The sequence below is a fragment of the Lissotriton vulgaris genome, chromosome 9 (genome assembly GCF_964263255.1).
Source record: "Lissotriton vulgaris chromosome 9, aLisVul1.2, whole genome shotgun sequence".
Lineage (NCBI taxonomy): Eukaryota > Metazoa > Chordata > Amphibia > Caudata > Salamandridae > Lissotriton > Lissotriton vulgaris.
The window spans coordinates 840,741,754-840,761,011 of record NC_141697.1 but is presented as its reverse complement, the minus strand read 5'-3'; the positions used below and the strand labels follow the sequence as shown (position 1 = coordinate 840,761,011).

Sequence of the window (19,258 nt, the reverse complement as noted above, 5' to 3'; positions counted from 1 at the left end):
AGGTGTATATTTTCTCCTGCTCTGGCTCATTCTTGTTTTAAGTTTGGGAAAGATGATAGATGGAAAATACAGTACAATGAACACAGCAAGTAAGAACATCAACTTGCTCCTGAAACCTCACAAATCATCTCATCGTGAACGAAGAGACATGTCATCAGTGAACATCACAGCCGTTCCTATACCTGGTAGTATAGCATGGGACACAACTGTTTATGACATTTATGGCCCGGTGGGGCTGTTGAAGATTCCACACCAGTTTAAGGTTTCTTTGAGTGACTTTGTTTCACCCAGCACATTTTCTGATGATTGGGACTTTGAAACTGTTAATAATATGATGACAGATTTAGAAATGTCAGCTAAATTCACAAAACATGAATACTTAGGAGGTTCATCAGATTATGAACAAATGTAGTGTTTTAATCATTATGGTCACCATTACTTGCACAAATCTGCAAACCCTAGAAATGTTTTTACTTATAATCAATGGGAACATTGTCCAACGCCGCCAAAGGGCAGCTCAAAAACATTTGAGAAAAGTTTCCATACTTCTCAGGTTTTAATGTCACAAATCCAGAAACGTTTTATTTCAAAAATGTGAATAAGACAGGAATGAAAAACATGCTGACCAATGCTAAACAAATTTATTCTGCGAACTTTTATGCTCAGCTGTCTACATTAGGTTTTAACTTTTGGAAAGACAACATTGAGACAAAAACTGTTTGGGGCACAAAAGACTGGCAGGTGCAAGGTTTAGAAGCCTTATTCAGAGCCTGCATTATCCCAGAGCAAATAATGTTTTTAAATGACATGGTACAACACACATCTTGTCTTGGCTTAGCTAAAATAAAAGATTTAAACAAACCGTCCATACCTAAAGCCACACCTGACAGTAATGGCACTGCAGATGAGGTGGTAGACGTAAAACAGATTTTACAACAGAACAGAACTGATTGGAAAAAATTGTTAATCTGGCCCACAGACTCGAATAACTGTCAAGATAGATTCCTGAACAAAACACAAGGGTTCACAGTAACTAGGCCAGATCCAAATATTCCCAGAGACAACACCCAGGGATAGTTACAACATAGTGTAGGAAAACTATGCCTTGAGTGGCTACAGAAATCCACACTTCCAGAAATTAAACAACACTTAACTTAACTTAAAGAAGGCGTTGACTTACAAGTCTTCTTACTTGGACCTCGTAAACCACACCAAAAACGTTTCATATACGCCGGTATATATTCTGCTTACAATGAAGCATGGAAAATCACGCAAATGGAAACTGCAGAAAAGATACGAGAAATTGATCGTATTAATTTAGAGAAAGCTCCCTCTTTAGTAGACAATGGGTTAACGACTCTGTCCTCCAGAATTTATTCTTTGGACAGCATTGTATCATCTGCCATTTACATAATAGCAAAAAACACAGTTGATGGACAGAATGTAGAACAATGTCATACATTCACCCCAGTACAAGGATCTGGGCCTAAATCCATCGTTTTATTGCACTCCACACCACCCTGGGTTAGACACTGGCTATATGCAAATCGGCTCTGACCCTGTGCCCCATGGGAACAGTCCAATCTGAACTACCAAGCCATGTCTTTCCCAGACCGTGTTCTGGGCATACTCAGACGTGAGTCCCAGGCTCTCCACACCACTGGAGTCAAGCTATCCAGGCTGAATGAAGGCTGAAAGCCAGAAACCGGTCCTTGGATGCTTGATTCCGGTCTGGGAAAGACATGGCTTGGTAGTTCAGACTGGACTGTTCCCATGGGGCACATGGTTAGAGCTGATTTGCATATAGCCAGTGTCTAACCCAGGGGGGTGTGGAGTGCAAAAAAACTATGGATTTAGGCCCAGATCCTTGTACTGGGGTGAATGTATGACATTGTTCTACATTCTGTCCATCAACTGTGTTTTTTGCAATTGACATAATAGAGCAGGATTTGCTAATGTTACAACATGGCCAGTCTCAATTACATTCTATAATGCTGCTAGGCTGGACGTTACAAAATCTGCGTTCAGGCTACGTGCCATGGCGTCTAATCAATACCATGTCATTGTTTACTGTCTTTAACCTTACAGATTAAAAAATCTCTTTGGCACAAAGAGGAGCAGACTATACAGTGCTGAGCATTAAAAAACTGGAAAGATTACCATTAACCGTTTCTGAGAAACCTGTCTTGGAATGGGTAATACATGGCACCATCACGATACCAGTGACGATTTTCCAATTCCAGTATTGCTTAAAACATATACCAGCAGGCCTGTTTGAAAGGTTAGGTAAAGGATACATTAAGCCAACCTGGAATTTACCATACACACACAAATGTTGGAGTGGGGGAAAGGAAGTGTTTGTTAGTAGTAAAAATTGTAAAACCTCACTAAGCGGTACACTTTTATGCGAAGGTATTAATTTACACGGAGCCTGCAAGGGTTCTTCAAATAACCTCTTGCCACCTGCCCGGTTCACCAGCAGCGGTGATAGAACCAGTTTTCAGGCAGCTTTCCAATGGCAGCTACGTTATGCTCAATGATCACAGCTGTTGTGGCATGTTGCCAGGAAAAGCGTATCTAGTTAGTGTGTCAGCCAGGGTCACTATTTGTATGCAAGTATTGTATCCAAAAGCACGACAGACAGGGAGTCGGCGTTATGGCCCTCACTGAATATCTCTTCTATACGAATTGATACTTTAAGCAGAATGAAAGCCTTTCGTTTGCAAAAAATTGTGCCACTGACCTCGTCTAGAGAAATGTATGATCTACAAGTTTGCAAGGACTTCTGCAGAGATACATGCATTATTATCAACAAACTGCCCAGTACATTTCGCAGAAATGATAGGTCAAATCTTAAACATGTCTGATACCAGCTGTATTGCACATGTGTTTAAGACGATTTTTTCTGGACTGTTAGCACCCTTTGAAGCTGTCCTGGGCATTTTTCCTAACTTCATCCACTCTGTGCTCGGCGGCTTGCCTCTCATTTTGGGAATCGTAGCAGGGATCTTATTTTTATTCCTACTGCTCCGTTATGGCAAATCCGGCCACCAACGATACCCAAGCCGGCATGGAACATGCGCTACAGGCGATGAGGTACAGTGACAGAATAACCCAGATCCTTGGCTTGGCTCGTTTGAGAGATCTGAATACCACATGGTTCCTGTCATTCAGACCAATCTGGCAAGATTGCATCTTACCTGTTCTACGATGCCTGCTTTGTGAAGAGGAATGCGTGTTAGATGTTTGTCGAACACTACCATCGGTTGCGCCAACGGATGCAGACGCATTACTGGGTTCGATATCGGCTCACGTGTTGGGTTGCCCCCAACGGCTACCTATCCTGATGACGGCATTCATTGAGATCTCACGGCAAATCCAACAGGAGGTGAAATACGCGGATCAACAGGCACACCGGTACCATCGGATATGAACATTGCTAACGCGGCAGTTGACGGCGATGCTTCACATCTGTGCACAATTGATCTACTTAATGAAGTAGTTCCACTTTCACCTACTGCGGCAGACGATTTCTTTGCCAGCTTAGACGATTTGATGTTTACTCCCGACAGCGAGAATAACTTTTGAAATCTAAACACAGCGTTCCATGAACTCTGAATTTGGCCTACACTTTCCATAACAATCCTTCCAAAGCTTTGGAACTCTATTTTCCTACGGCTAATTTGGACTTTTTCCCAAAGAACGTGCAAATGATTAAAAAAATTTTTGGGGGGGGCACAAAGTAATCTGCTTAAAGTAGACCTATTCTTAGAGGACAAGAAATTCTTTAAATACTTCCTAAAGAGACGAGATTAGACTTGTCCTTAGAAATAATAACATGCTATATATTCTGCAATGGAATGGTTTCAACCTTTTTCTGTTAAGAGCCATTTCATGAATGTACATTTTCATTATGCATTTAGTTAGTATTAATACTTTAATGCTATATAATTCATATGAAAACACTGTTCTTAAATTCGTACAATCACATGCTCATTTTTTTCGTGTTCAACCTTTTCAAATGCATTTTTTGTATTTTGGGTGGGATTGTAAACTCATGCTTTAGATATGTTTTAGTGCTTATAATTTAGTAATGTTAAACATAATAAAGTGGAGTGGGTGTTGTAAATGAAGCACCAGTTGAGTACTTTTAGTCTTTATTTATTAATGTATGTATTCTATGTATTTTATGGCTTAGAAACCATATCATGCTTTTACAGTATTATCTTATAAAACTCTTCGTACTGTACGCATTGTACTTTGCAACCAGTATTACGATTGTAGCAGTTCATTTCCTCCGCATGAGAAAGAAGACTGTTCAATAAATACCCTTTTATTGAAAACGCCTGTCTCTCTGTTTCTCTGCACCTCTAGTGAAACGAAGCATGCACGATTGATTGAGTGAAATAACTATCTATTGTTTTTGTGTATTTGAGAAAGTTTCTAGTGATCCCTGAGCTAGCTGGCACTCACAATTAAGTCTAGTATTTTCGATAGAGACCTAGTAGACCACAGTGCTACGGCAAATCTATAGGATATATTATTCCAATGCGCAGAGTTTATTGGGAATATAGGAACTTCACTACACCCTGAGGAGGTACAGGCTGTCTTTTCTCAAGCGATTGCTGAAGGTAAGGATGCGGCTAAGTTCACCATTCAGTGTGGTTTGGACACTGCAGACTCGTTGGGCAGGGCGATTTCTACGACGGTGGCGTTGCGACACAATGCCTGGTTGCGTTAGACTGGGTTCTTGCCCGATGTCCAGTGCTCGCTCATGGATATGCCCTTTGATGGCACCCGCTTTTTTGGCGATTAGGCTGACAGTGCGTTGGAGCGTTTTAAGGACTCGAGGGCCACGGCCAAGTCCTTGGGTCTTTCGGCAAAGAATCCGGCCACTCCTGGTTTTCGTTCCTTTTGTGGCCAAGGCAGAGGCACCCAGGCATGTTCCTTCAACAAGCCTGTGCAGAACCAGCCTCAGTGCAGCTGTTAGGGCGGGTCTGGGAATCAGCGCGCGGGTCAGTCCACCTCCACCCCTGCTGCTCCTACCTCCAAACCTTCCTAGTTCGAGCTTCGTGGAGCACTCCACGCCGGTGGGTGGCAGGATTCGCCACCACCTCCCCCACTGGCGCGATATCACATCGGACAAGTGGGTACTGAAGTTAATCCACAAGGGTTACTCCCTTCCCTTTCAGTCCTCCCCTCCAGCCATGCCAACTTGGTGCCACCGCATGTCTGGAGATCATTTGGTTCTTCTCCAACAGGAAGTCGCGGCCCTCTTGGCCAAGGGGGCCATCGAGCACGTTCCTGGGCCAGAAGTAGGACGTGGTTGCTACTCCCACTACTTTCTGGTTCCCAATAAAGGCATAGGAGGCCTACGCCCTATCTTGGTCCTCTGGAGCGTCAACGTCTTCCTCTGGAAGGAGAAGTTCAAGATGCTGACTCTGGCTCAGGTCCTAGCTGCTCTGGACCCTGGCGACTGGATGGTAGTGTTGTACTTGCAGGCTGCATATTTCCACATCCCCCTCCTGCCGGCCCACCGGCTCTACCTGCGGTTCACGGTAGACCATGAGCACTTTCAGTTTACCGTGCTCCCCTTTGGCCTCACCAGTACCCCTCGGGTGCTCACGAAAGTGATGGCGGTGGTCGCAGCTCATCTGCGCAGATCAGGGGTTTGTTTTCCCCTATCTCGACGATTGGTTGTTGAAGGCGGGCTTGCCCCAGGCAGTCGTCTCCCACCTCCAGACTAGGGCCGATATCCTGAACTCGCTGGGGTTCTCCATCAACGTACCGAAGTCACACCTGTGCCCCTCTCAGAAGCTCCTCTTCATCGGAGCGGTTCTGGACTCGGCACAGTTTTGGGTTTATCCTCCTGAGCAGCGGGTTCGGGATATTCAGGTTCCGATTCCGATCTTTCAGCCTTTATCCCGAGTTTCGTCAGGCGGACGCTGCGGCTCCTGGGGCTGATGGCCTCCTGCATCCTGCCAGTACATCACGCCAGGTGGCGGATGCGGGCTCTGCAGTGTGACCTGAAGTTCCAGTGGGCATAGCATCAGGGCAACCTATAAAGCCACGTCCTGATCTCGGAGGGCACTGCAAGCCAGTTGCAGTGGTGGTTCACGGACCGCGATTGGGTCAGCGGCAGATCCCTCTCCCTTCCCCAACTGGAGCACGTAGTGGTGACGAATGCGTCCCTCCTGGGATGGGGGTGGCACATGGGAGAGGCAGAGATCAGAGGCCTCTGGTCTCCTGCGGAGTCCCAGCTCCATATCAACCTTCTGGAGCTGCGGCGATCCGACTTGCACTGAAGGCATTCCTTACCTCTGTCCGGGGAAGTGTGGCTCAATGGTTAGAGCGGCAGACCCTGATGCAGAGGTCTGGCCCGGGACCAGGGTTCAATTCCCGCCTCGCCGAGTCTTGGGCTCAATTTCCTCTGACCTGATAATCCTTGCCTCGTGTCTATTCTAATCATGGATCCCACTCTGCAACTCTGGACAATAGCTTGATTAATCTCCACAACGGCCCCAACAGCGCTGGGATGCCTGGCTTCACCTTGGGGGTGCCCAGGAGTGGACATTTCACAGGGAAAAGCCAGGAAGGGTTCCACAGCGGTATGCGTTACAGCGCCAGGACACCCCAGTTGGGGTATTAGTGAGCTTTACAAGTAGAAATTACATTACATTACGTTACATTTACATTACATTACAAGTGTAGTGCAGGTGTTCACGGACAACACCACCGCCATGTGGTACTGCAACAAACAGGGCGGGGTGGGGTCGTGGATCCTTTGTCAGGAGGCTCTGCGCCTCTGGACATGGTGTGGAGTGGCGTCTGAACTCAGGTCTCTTTCAGCAGTGGGGAGAGCCTTGGTTAGATCTATTCGCCACCGAAGAGAACGCTCAATGTCATCAGTTCTGCGCGTTGGAATTTCCAAGGCGGCACTCGCTCTGAGGCTCTTTTCGTCACGAGTGGAGCTGCGGTCTGTTGTACGCCTTTCCGCCTATACCACTTCTGCCCAGAGTGCTGAAGAAGATCAGGCGAGACCGGGCCCAAGTCATCCTTGTGGCTCCGGCCTGGGCATGAAGATACTGGTATCCCGAGCTACTCAGCATGTCAGTCAATCCCCCGATTCGTCTCCCTCTTCAGGAGGACCTTCTGTCCCAGCAGTAGGTGACGGTCCTCCACCCGAACGTGTCCAGTCTCCACCTACATGCGTGTAGATAGAGCGGCGACAGTTGAGGCCATTCGACTTGCTTCCTGAAGTCTGTGATGTGATTCTGGCAGCCAGGCGTCCCTCCACAAAAACGATATGCGCCTGCAGGTGGAACAAATTTGTGGCATGGTGCACAGCAAAGGCTGTGGATCCACTTTCTGCCCCTCTTTCAGAGGTTCTCCTCTTCCTTCTTTCTCTTGCCCAGCAAAGGATATCTTTCTGCCATGTCAGCCTTCTTAAGGCTTCCTGATCAGCCTTCTCTTTTCAAGTCCTCTGTTGTAAATAGATTCTTGAAAGGCATCACACACATCTTCCCTCCTGTTCTTTCGTGATGCCTCAGAGGGACTTGAACCTTGTACTTACTTATCGGATGTGCGCTCCCTTTAAGCCACTTCATAATTGTCCTCTTCGTCTTCTGACTCTTAAACTGCTTTCCTTGTTGCCATCACCTCTGCCAGAAGAGTGAGTGAGCTCCAGGCTCTGTCTTCTAAGCCTCCTTTCCTCTCTGTCCATCCAGACAAAGTTGTTCTGAGGACTCGTCCTCCTTTCCTGCCCAAGGTGGTTACAGCCTTTCACATCGGGCCGTCCATCACCTTGCCCACCTTCTTTCTGCCTCTGCATCCCTCGATGATAGAAGCAGAGAGGCTCCACGTCTGGACCCAAAATGCGCGCTCTCCTTTTATCTAGACCGCACACGCCAGGTACTGGTGGACGACCAGCTCTTTGTTGGTTACGTGGGCGCTAAGAAGGGACGGTCTGTGCACAAGCGGACCATCTCTCGGTGGGTAGTTTTGTGCATCAAGGCCTGTTATTTCTTGGTGAAAAAGGAGCCTCCTGTGGGGCTGCACGCCCATTCCACTCGGGCCACGGCGCTCCTACTGCCCTAGATCAGGGAGTACCCTTGCAGGACATCTGTCAGGCATCTACTTGGGCCTCGCTGCACACGTTTGCTAAGCACTACTGCCTGGACAGCCAAGTTCGTAGAGATGGCTTTTTCGGCCGTTCCGTTCTCCAGGACTTCCTGGTCTGATCTTGGTGTGATGGTGTGTTCTTGGTTCGCAGACCCACCACCGGGACTGGTATTGCTGGGGTATCTTTTCTAAGGTAAGGATTCGAACACAAACATGTTTCTCTCAGATGCACAAGTTACTTACCTTCGGTAACGATATATATCTGTAAGAAACATTAGTTAGTGTTAGATACCTTACCGCCCCACCCATCCTCCCCGTTCTGCGAACTGATATCTAGGGTTATGGTATTTCCCTTTGAGGGCCCTAGTTTCATGGCACCAGTGTCGGTTTCTTGCATGGCTCTGGGTTCCTGGCGCAGAATGCTATGTACAGAACTGACGACAGAGCGCGATGACGGCATCTAAGTGCTCCGGCGACGTCATCCCGGCGATCACAACGCCGACGATGGATGCGAAGCCGCAGAAAACGCCTACTGACTCGCAAGGGTACTGCTGACGAAAACTTTCCGGATCCAGTCTGACGCCTGGGGATATTCTAAGATAAGGAATCTAACACTAACTAATGTTTCTTACAGATATATCATTACCGAAGCTAAGTAACTTGTGCGTTGGGAGTAAATGCGAGGTCTCTGGCTCCGTAAATGTGAAGCTGTGGCCTCAATTTCAATTTCACTAGACACTGCTCCTATTGTTGATTGCAGTCAGTTGGGCAGTGGGAATTGGCAAGGGAGCTTTCTGCCTAATGGTAGGCTTTGTCGACGGGGAAGAACGTTTGCCCATGGCTGTTTAGGATCTAAACCTCGCCAGTCCTCACCAATGGTTTCGAGTGTTGTTAACTTCCCAAGTGCGGTTAGCACTAGACACTTGAGGTTCCACCAGCCTTGGGATTTGCTAGTTGGGACTCTCCATCTCACTTTCCTGTGAACAGGTATCTAAATATAGAAAAGTGAGCATATCGTGAGCGGAGCCAAGTGGGGTTGCCCAGCCCAGCCTCGGTCTTTCTCGGACGGACACTGATGGGCCCGCCCTTGGTCCAGGCTTCGCCTGGCGCGTCCCGCGCGGTGGGGTGTGAGGCAGCGCTTTGTAGCACGATGGAAACGCCTCCACCCTCAGCAGCTGCGGGTAGTTGACGGCGTTGCACTCTGGGACACCGAGTCCCACCAGAGTGTAGCTGACACGATACCGGCACCAGCGGCAGCAGCGGGGGACCCGATGAGGCCCGGGGGCTCCTCAGGTAAGCTTTGAAAGTTGCAGAGCTCCCAAGTGGCCACGCAAACAGCAGGCCAACCACCGGGCACGGTCAAGCAGACTCCGCACTGCGGGGCAGGAAGCAGCACTTTGTAGCGCGATGGAAACGCCTCCACCCTCAGCAGCTGTGGGTAGTTGCCGGCGTTGCACTCTGGGACACCGACTTCCACCAGAATGTAGCTGACACGATACCGGCACCAGCGGCAGCAGCGTGAGACCCGGTGAGGCTCAGGGGCTCCTCAGGTGAGCGTTGAAGGTTGCAGAGCTCCCCAGTGGCCCGGCAAACAGCAGATCAACCACCAGGCACGGCCAAGCAGACATATATTAGTGCTGTACATAAAATGTTGTCTTTATATACAGTATAGTACAAGACTCTTGCGAATATTCACAGAAATGGAGAAAAAACTCAATTGGATGTCCGTTTACAATTAGAATATACTCAAACATATTAATCATTTCTTGTTGATCAGTATGTGGGGTAATGTTACGGAATACCTATTTGTATTGTCAATGTTTTGACACTATGCAACAAGTGTGTTCATGAAAACATAGCGGGTCTTTCTCAGGACTAGAGAAAAATGTTTAGCATGTCTGATAGAAGGTAATATGTTTCAGTGCTGTAATGAACCGATTGGAAAAAGGTGGGGGAGGGGGTTGTCATGGCCATCAACCTCACCTGGTCTCATTGATCAGGTACCACCACAATCCTTTAAGAGGTATCCTATCATATGTATCCTATGGTAAGCTGGGTCTTCTCTGTGAACCTAAAACATCAAAATTGCAGACTATTAATATCACAATTTAATGTTCAAATAAAAGAACAAGAGAGATATAATACCACTCTTACATGGTGTAGACAATCTAACTGTCTTGTATTCACTATTTCATGATAAGGCACTACTTAAATTAGGCCTTTATGAGAGGTTTCACAAATACTTCTAGGGTTCACAAAAGATTCCCTGAAACAAAGTGAAAATGTGTTTTAAAACAGGTGTGTTTACAAAACCAAATATCTAACCTTGGAGGTGTAAGATATTGATCAGGTACCACCACAATCCTCAAAGAGGTATCCTATCATATGTATCTTATGGTAAGCTGGGGCTTCTGTGTGAACTTAAGACTTCAAAATTGCAGACAATTAATACCACAATTTAATGTTCAAATGAAAGAAAAAGAGAGATATAATACCACTCTTACCTGGTGTAGACAATCTAACTTTCTTGTATTCACTATTTCATGATAAGGCACTACTTAAATTGGGCCTTTATGAGAGGTTTCACAAATACCTCTAGGGTTCACAAAAGATTCCCTGAAACAAAGTGAAAATGTGTTTTAAAACAGGGGTGTTTAAAAAAACAAATATCTAATCTTAGAGGTGTAAGATATGATAAATGTTTCAACCGCCCATATGAAGCTCACATTATTTATTCAAAAAACCAGTCGGGACAGAAAAAATCCGACCTCCTGCAATTAACTCTGTCCCCGATGAAGAGCGGTGGGAAAACGGCAAGGTATTCAAAAGCGGCTGCTTCGTAAGCATGCAAGCCGGTCTTTCAGCGCGTCGTGAGGATAATTCCTGAAAGTGCCTCACCTCTATATGCTTTTAAAAAGGGGTAGAAATGTAAAAGACTTTGTGGTCAGCTCAGATCTTAAGACACCGTGATCTCCGAATTTAAGAGCCCAGTTGATGTTACCACCTGTGGTGGGACATTTTAAATGTGGACATGGTAAGGTCTGTCACCTTACCATGGAAAGTAAGGAATTCACTTATTTACAGCATCAATACACTTTAAAGCATCACACAAATTGCAATTCGATGGATATGATTTATGTATTCACATGTGACATGATGTATGTGGGACAAACGAGGCTGAAGATCAAAACCAGTGACATTTTTGTCACTTTAAGATATATGAAGAATTAATATATCTCAGCAAGTACGTAAACCTATGTGTGTCAGTATCAAGTTCATTTTTGTATGTCTGAATATATGTGTTATTCCATGCATTGGTATTTCCTAGACTTCCAGGAAACAACTGATATAAGAAAATTTTTACATTTCCCTACAGAACCAATTGTTCATAGATATTAGTAATTCCCCAGGTTCTGGGGGTCGCTGGGTCACCCCATTGATTTTTGATAATCTTTAGACATGAGGCGAACAGCGTACCCGCAGATTTGGAAGATGAACAGAAGGCGAGTGGAGGCCCAGATCCATCACTTAAAGACCTACTCCAAGCAATCAAAGACACCAAATACACTCCAGAACACAAAATAGGGATGGTGGCAATTGGTATCACCATCAGGTCAGACTGCAAGAAACTCTTACACAGGGTAATCATGGTGGAGCGAATCAGGACACTCTAATTCCATTGCAACAGTGCAACAGGAGGTCCGACAGCAGCAAGAGATGACTCCGCATCTGTATGTTAGAGAGGAGAGTGCCAAAGGGAGATCCATATGCAATATTATCTGAGTGGTGGGCCTCCACAAAGTCGGCAAAGGCCCTCAGCGCCTTTGCTGCTAGACCTCTCCACCCCCTTCCCTTACTGAGCCTTTTTTGTCTATTTTTGGGTAGTTTGTACTTAGGCCTCCATAACTTTCTGTCCACATAGGATATCACACCAAATGTGTGTCCTTTTTTTCCAATGTCCTGGGGTTTCTAAAAATACCCGGGGTTTGTGGATACCCCTCTAGTGGGCAGAGAAATTATCCAAAATACAGCTACATTTTGGCGGGGCTTGGGGGAAAATGGGGGGAAAGTGCTTGAGAAGAAAGAGTCTGTTTTTAGTCCCTACAAATGGGATCAACGAAAAGATTGCGGTGATATAATGACCATCTTACCAGCTTTCAGGAACAGACCGACTTGAATCATAAAACACAGTTTAGGCATTTTACTCAGAGCTAGACCATTTTTTCTATTTTTTGTGCTTTCAACGTCCTTCAAGTTAGTGGTAAAAACAGGTGTGAAACCCATCTTGGGTCCCGGAAAGCTATACATTTCTTTTTTGAAAAACCTTTATTGCAGCATTCATAAGATACAAGTATGGGGCTACAACCGCAGGGGCCGGCCGCTAAACATAATTAGGATCCATCATATCACAGTACGACACAGCTCATCAGCCGACAACCCTGAGGTCCGGCAGCGATTCAGGATAGAACTTGTATTAGAACGCATTAATAAGTCACAGGATGTAATAGAGGTTTTATTTTATATTATCTAAAGAAACGGATCAGGTGCCATACAATCAAACAAGAGGGATACAGGGGATAGGCCGAGAGACAGGATATGCATCTAGGAACAGTTATAATTGGAACTCTGGCGCCAAAGCATATGAATCGGAGTAAACAACAATACAATATACATTTTCGTAAGCGCCAGTTCTCAGGGCCTGCCCACCCGGAAGTCCGGATGATGTAAGAAGCATGAGCACTAAACTTCAGAACACAGTGAAATCAGAATAATTCACAGGAGGGAGAAAAAGGACATAGAAAATAAAAAAGGCAAAAAAAACAAAAAAACTCCAACCCCCCACCCTGCACCCCTGCCGATGGCTACAGCCTAACCCCACTAGCAGCGTGCCTGTCGCCCTAAATAACTAAAACCCTAAAAGAAGGAAAAAGAATGGAGGAGGACCTATTCGTATGTGCTCCCAGCCCCTTTAGTCCCCCCGCCAGAAACAGACACCCCCTGTCGCAAAATGGCTGATGTAGAACTACCCTTATGAAAGAAATTAGGGGGCACCGTGATATACCGCCCAGCCTCTTAAATCAAACAATTGCAGATCGAACATCCATAATAGCCTCTCCAAACCGTCCCGGTCTAATTGATCTTAACCTTGACCCTTTCGAACCAGCACACGAACCCTCCCCAGTGAGACCCAAAAGCACACAAAGGAGTCATAGAGGAGAAGGAAGTCATCGAGAGTCAATCCGTTACCACTCGTAGCTAGTAAGTCCACGAGAACTTCCGACGCAGAAAGTCTCCCTCTCCTAGATGGACAGCCCCAATGTATCTTGCCCCGGAGTCGTAAAATCTCCAAGAAGGGAGAAGACGATCACAAGATGAGAGAAGAGTCTATAACACAAGTCTCCGGGGGGGGGAACACCTTTCGATACCTCCAAAGTCAATAGTGATGGAAGGTGCAGTGGTACACTCACAACCTCGAGGACCCCATCTTCCAGGGCACCATCCGATGGTTTCAATACTCGCTCCCCCATGGGTTCCTCGCACGGAGTCAAAATGGCCGCGGCTTGAGTGGCTGCAGATTGCTGTTCCAACAGTGGGGCAGGGTCCGGTACCACAAAGCATCTCAGATAGGCTTGCATCCAGTTTGTTCAATAAAACATCCACTTGTGAGTGAAATGCCAAAATTTCTGCTAATATTGACCTCATCGATGGCTCAGGCACCGTTCGATCCATTTTCTCAAGCCCGATACCAATCATAATCACCTCCCCGGGTGAATCTGGCTTCTCTGAGGGGGACAAACAGGATCACGAAAGGGCAAACGTGGACGGTGACCCGTCATTCTCTGAAGCCGCGTTCACCCGGCTTAACGCCGCAGGCCGGGGCCCCGATCCGCCGAACCCCGGCGGGGACCAACACCGGGTCCGCGGACGGGGACTCCCACCCACAGTCAGTAGCAAGCAAAGTCACTCCTCCAGCAATGCTGAGCTAAGAAAACAATCGCCACCAAATTCGAGCGCAAAAGAAGCCTCCACTACGATTGACCGGACCCTGCCTGGATCTCTCAGCCGATGTTGATGCATTGTCGCCTGGCCTTGCAGATACTCGAGGCCCCGGCTTCACCGCTGGAGTAGGCCACAAACTTCAACTCGATGTAACTTCTTCAAACCAGCCGATAAAAGTTTCCGGATTTCACCATCGGAATGAGGAACAGTTCATTCACACAGGGGCTGGGCGTAAAGTCAGGATAATATACAGGATCTTGTGGCGGGATACGGAAGTCGGCGGAGCCGGGAGCCTAAGCAGCCATCTTGTTTGCCATCGTAGCTCCTCCTCCTCAAGCTATACATTTCTGAAAACTAGACCACATTCTGAATTTAGCAATGGGTAATTTGTGTAGATCCTTCAAGGGTTTCCTGTCAAAAAAATAGTTGAAATAAATAAAGAAAATTGAAATTGAGTTGAAAAAACAGCCATTTGTGTGTACATTTTCATCTATAACTTCTTCAAACTATGGCAGATTTTTGAAAGACATCTACCGTTATGGCTGCTGGACCCTTCTGATTACGGGTATATAAGTTTACCGAGAACCAGAGCTATTCAGAGCCATTACCTGACTTACACCTTGCATTGGTTTTTCATTGTGTACCTGGTATACAGCAATTCATTTGGTAAAATATAAAGAGTGATAAATAGGTATCAAGGTAACCTATGTATTTCTGTAATGGGCACAAGATATGGAGTTTAGAAGCAGTGGCTATTTGCACATCTTTGAATTTCAGCAATGTGAATTAGAGGGCATTTCTCAAAATTACTTCTTTTTTACACGCAGTCTTACGTTTGGAAGGTGGAAATGCTGAACAAGGCAATTGGTAGTACCTTTTGTTCTACTTTTCTGTGTTCCCCTAAGTTGCCCAATAAAAATGGTATGTCACTTGTCTGGGTAGTCTTAGTGCCCGAGACCAGAAATGGACCAACATGTATTGTGGGCACATCACATTTTCCCACTGATACTTGTCTCTCTTCTTGCAATGTGCCTAGCTCTGGATTTTAGGCCCTAGCTCAAACAGCACATTGGTAAACATATCAAATTTGTACATTTTCTAAAACTAGACATCCAAGGGAATCCAGGATGGGGTAATCTGTGTGGGTCTCACCGGGTTCTGTTACCCAGAACCTCTTACAAACCTCAAAATGTGTCTAAAAAAGGAAAATACCAACACCGCATGCCTCTTGGGCCGCTACACCCACTCTCTCTGGGATACGGTTGCGGAAGTGCTGCCAGAGTGTTCGTTGGAGGTACGGGCTAAACTCGGCCAAGCCCTTGTGGAGGGCCGGGATGCAGCCAAATATTCTATCCGGTGTGGGCTGGATACCACCGACTCACTAGGTAGAGCAATGGCAACGACGGTGGCGATTAGACGCCACGCCTGGTTGAGGTCCGCCAACTTTTCGGCCGATGTCCAAAACACACTGATGGACATGCCGTTTGATGGCCGTCACCTTTTTGGCGACAAGGCAGACCATGCGCTTGAGCGCTTTAAGGACTCCAGGGCTACCGCCAAGTCCTTGGGCCTCTCGGCCCGCGCCAGCAAACGGGTGCCTTTCGCTCCTTTCGTGGCCAAGGAAGGGGCGCCCCCACACGTGCTGCCAGCCACGCACCGCAGGCTAACATCCAGTACTGTGGCGGCCGTGGAAATCGCCGTGGAGGCAGTCGGGGACAATGGGGAGGCCAGTCCATACCCTCCCCCGCAGCATCCGCCTCAAAACCCTCCTAGTCCGTGCTTTTCGGCCCACGTGACGCCAGTGGGGGGCAGGGTTCGCCATCACCACTCTCACTGGCGCACTGTCACTTCGGACAGGTAGGTGTGCAGATCGTCCAAAGGGGCTCCTCCCTCCCCTTCGAGACGACCCCTCAAGCCATGCCACCGCAACACCACCGTGTATCAGGGGATCATTTGCGACTTCTGCAGGAGGAAGTTTCGACCCTCTTGTCCAAGGGGGCCATCGAGCGCGTTCCTGGGCCAGAAGTAGGATGTGGTTGCTACTCCCACTACTTTCTGGTACCCAAGAACGGCAAAGGGGGCCTACGCCCTATCTTGGATCAACGGAACGTCAACGACTTCCTCCGGAAGGAGAAGTTCAAAATGCTGACTCTGGCTCAGGTCTTAGCTGCCCTGGACCCACGAGACTGGATGGTAGCGTTGGACTTGCAGGACGCTTATTTCCACATCCCCGTCCTGCCGGCCCACCGGCGTTACCTGCGGTTCACGGTAGGCCACGAGCACTTTCAGTTGACCGTGCTCCCCTTCGGCCTTACCAGCGCCCCGCAGGTGTTCACGAAGGGGATGGCGGTGGTCGCAGCTCATCTGCGCAGGTTAGCGGTTTCAGTCTTCCTACCTCGACGACTGGTTATTGAAGGCGGGCTCGCCCCAGACAGTCGTCAGCCACCTCCAGACAACGGCAGATCTCTTGCACCAGCTGGGGTTCTCCATCAATGTGCCAAAGTCACACCTGTGTCCCTCTCAGAAGCTCCTTTTCATCGGAGTGGTTCTCGATTCGGCGCAGTTTCGGGTTTACCCACCCGAACAGCGGGTTCGGGATATACAGGCTCTGATTACAATCTTTCAGCCTTTATCCCGAGTTTTGGTCAGGTTGACGCTGCGGCTTCAGGAGCTGATGGCTTCCTTCATCCTTCTGGTGCATCACGCTCGTTGGCGGATGCGGGCTCTGCAGTGGGACTTGAAGTTTCAGTGGGCCCAGCATTAGGGCAACCTGTCCGACCATGTCCTGATCTCGGAGGGCACTGCGAGACAGCTGCAGTGGTGACTCACGGACCGCGATTGGGTCAGCGGCAGATCCCTCTCCCTTCCCCAACCGGAGCACGTAGTTGTGACGGACGTGTCCCTCCAGGGCTGGGGAAGGCCACATGGGAGAGGCGGAGGTCAGAGGCCTCTGGTGTCCGGCGGAGTCCCAGCTCCATATCAACCTTTTGGAGCTGCAGGCGATTCGTCTAGCACTGAAGGCATTCCTCCCCTCTGTCCGGGGGAGTGTAGTGCAGGTTTTCACGGACAACACCACCGCCATGGGGTACTGCAACAAACAGGGTGGGGTGGGGTCGTGGACCCCAGGGCGTGACCTGGTGGTTCAACACCTGGCAGGTTCTCTGAACGCCAGGGCGGACGAACTCAGCCGCCGGTGCATGATAGATCACGAATGGCATCTGAACTCGGACGTGGCGCAAGGTCTCTGCAGTGGGGAGAGCCTTAGTTAGATCTATTCGCCACCGAAGAGAACGCGCAATGTCATCAGTTCTGCGCGTTGGAATTTCCAAGGCGGCACTCGCTCTGAGACACTTTTCGTCGCGAGTGGAGTTGCGGTCTGTTGTACGCCTTTCCGCCTATACCACTTCTGGCCAGAGTGCTGAAGAAGATAAAGCGCGACCGGGCACAAGCCATCCTTGTGGCTCCGGACTGGGCACGAAGGTACTGGTATCCCGAGCTACTCAGTATGTCAGTCTATCCCCCGGTTCGTCTGCCTCTTCAGGAGGACCTTCTGTCTCAGCAGCAGGGGACGGTCCTCCACCCGAACCTGTCCAGTCTCCACCTCCATGCTTGGCGATTGAGTGGCGACTGTTGAGGCCATTTGACTTGCCTCCTGAAGTTTGTAACATCATTCTGGCAGCCAGGCGTCCCTCCACTAAGTCGATATACGCCTGCAGGTGGAACAGATTTGTGGCATGGTGCATAGAAAACGCTGTGGATCCTCTCTCTGCCCCTCTTTCTGAGGTTCTTCTCTTCCTTCTTTCTCTTGCCCAGCAGGGCTCTGCTCTGGGCACTATCAAGGGCTACCTTTCTGCTCTTTCAGCCTTTTTGAGGCTGCCTGATCAACCTTCTTTGTTCAAGTCCCCTATTGTTAATCGCTTCTTGAAAGGCATCACACATACGTTCCCTCCTGTTCCCTTTGTGATGCCTCAGTGGGACTTGAACCTGGTTCTTACTTTCTGATGTGCGCTCCCTTCGAGCCACTTCAAAACTGTCCTCTCCGCCTTCTTACTTTGAAGACTGCCTTCCTGGTAGCCATCACCTCTGCCAGGTGAGTGAGTGAGCTCCAGGCTCAATCCTGTAAACCTCCTTTCCTTTCAGTCAATCCGGACAAGATTGTGTTGCGGACAAGGCCCTCTTTCCTGCCCAAGGTAGTCACAGCCTTCCACATCGGGCAATCCATCACCTTGCCCACCTTCTTTCCGCCTCCGCATCCCTCGAGAGAGGAAGAGCGGCTCCACCGTCTGGACCCAAAACGTGCGCTCTCTTTCTATCTAGATCACTCACGCCAGTTCCGGGTGGATGATCTACTCTTTGTTGGTTACGTGGGTGCCAAGAAGGGAAAGGCGGTACACAAGCGGACCATCTCGCGGTGGATCATCTTGTGTATCCAGGCGTGCTACTCCTTGGCTAAGAAGGAACCCCCTGTTGGGCTGAGGGCTCATTCCACTCGGGCCACGGCGACTACCACTGCTCTGGGCCGTGGAGTGCCCTTGCAGGGCATTTGCCAGGCAGCTACGTGGGCCTCGCTGCACACGTTTGCAAGACATTATTGCCTGGACAGCTAAGTCCGGAGGGATGGCTTCTTTGACCGTTCCGTCCTCCAGGACTTTCTGGTGTGATTATTGGTTCGCAGACCCACCACCGGGGTTGGTATTCCTGGGGTATCTATTCTAAGGTAAGTAATCTATCACTAACGTGTCTCTTTCAGATGCACAAGTTACTAGAGACATTAGTTAGTGATAGATTCATACCGACCCACCCATCCTCCCCGTTCTCACCCATCCTCCCCGTTCTGCGAACCGATATCTAGGGTTAAGATCATCCCCTTTCAGGGCCCTAGTTTCATGGCAGCAGTGTTGGTTTTTAGCATAGCTCTGCGTTTCTGGCGCGGAAAAGCTGTGTCTAAGAACTGACGTCAGCACGCGGAGGCGATGTCTAAGTACTCCGACGACGTCACCACGACGCCGACGACAGACGCGGAGTCGCAGACGACTCCTACCGACGCGCAAGGGTACTGCTACGCAAAAATTTCCGGATCCGGTCTGACGCCTGGGGATATTCTAAGGTAAGGAATCTATCACTAACTAATGTCTCT

The 19,258-nt window shown here is 48.4% G+C and overlaps 1 protein-coding gene across 1 annotated transcript in view; it reads left to right on the top strand.

Moving 5' to 3' along the window:
* Positions 1-19,258, top strand: part of ATG2A (autophagy related 2A) — a 2,120,972-nt gene that overhangs the window by 1,743,430 nt on the left and 358,284 nt on the right. The gene's annotated exons all lie outside the window — the stretch shown is intronic.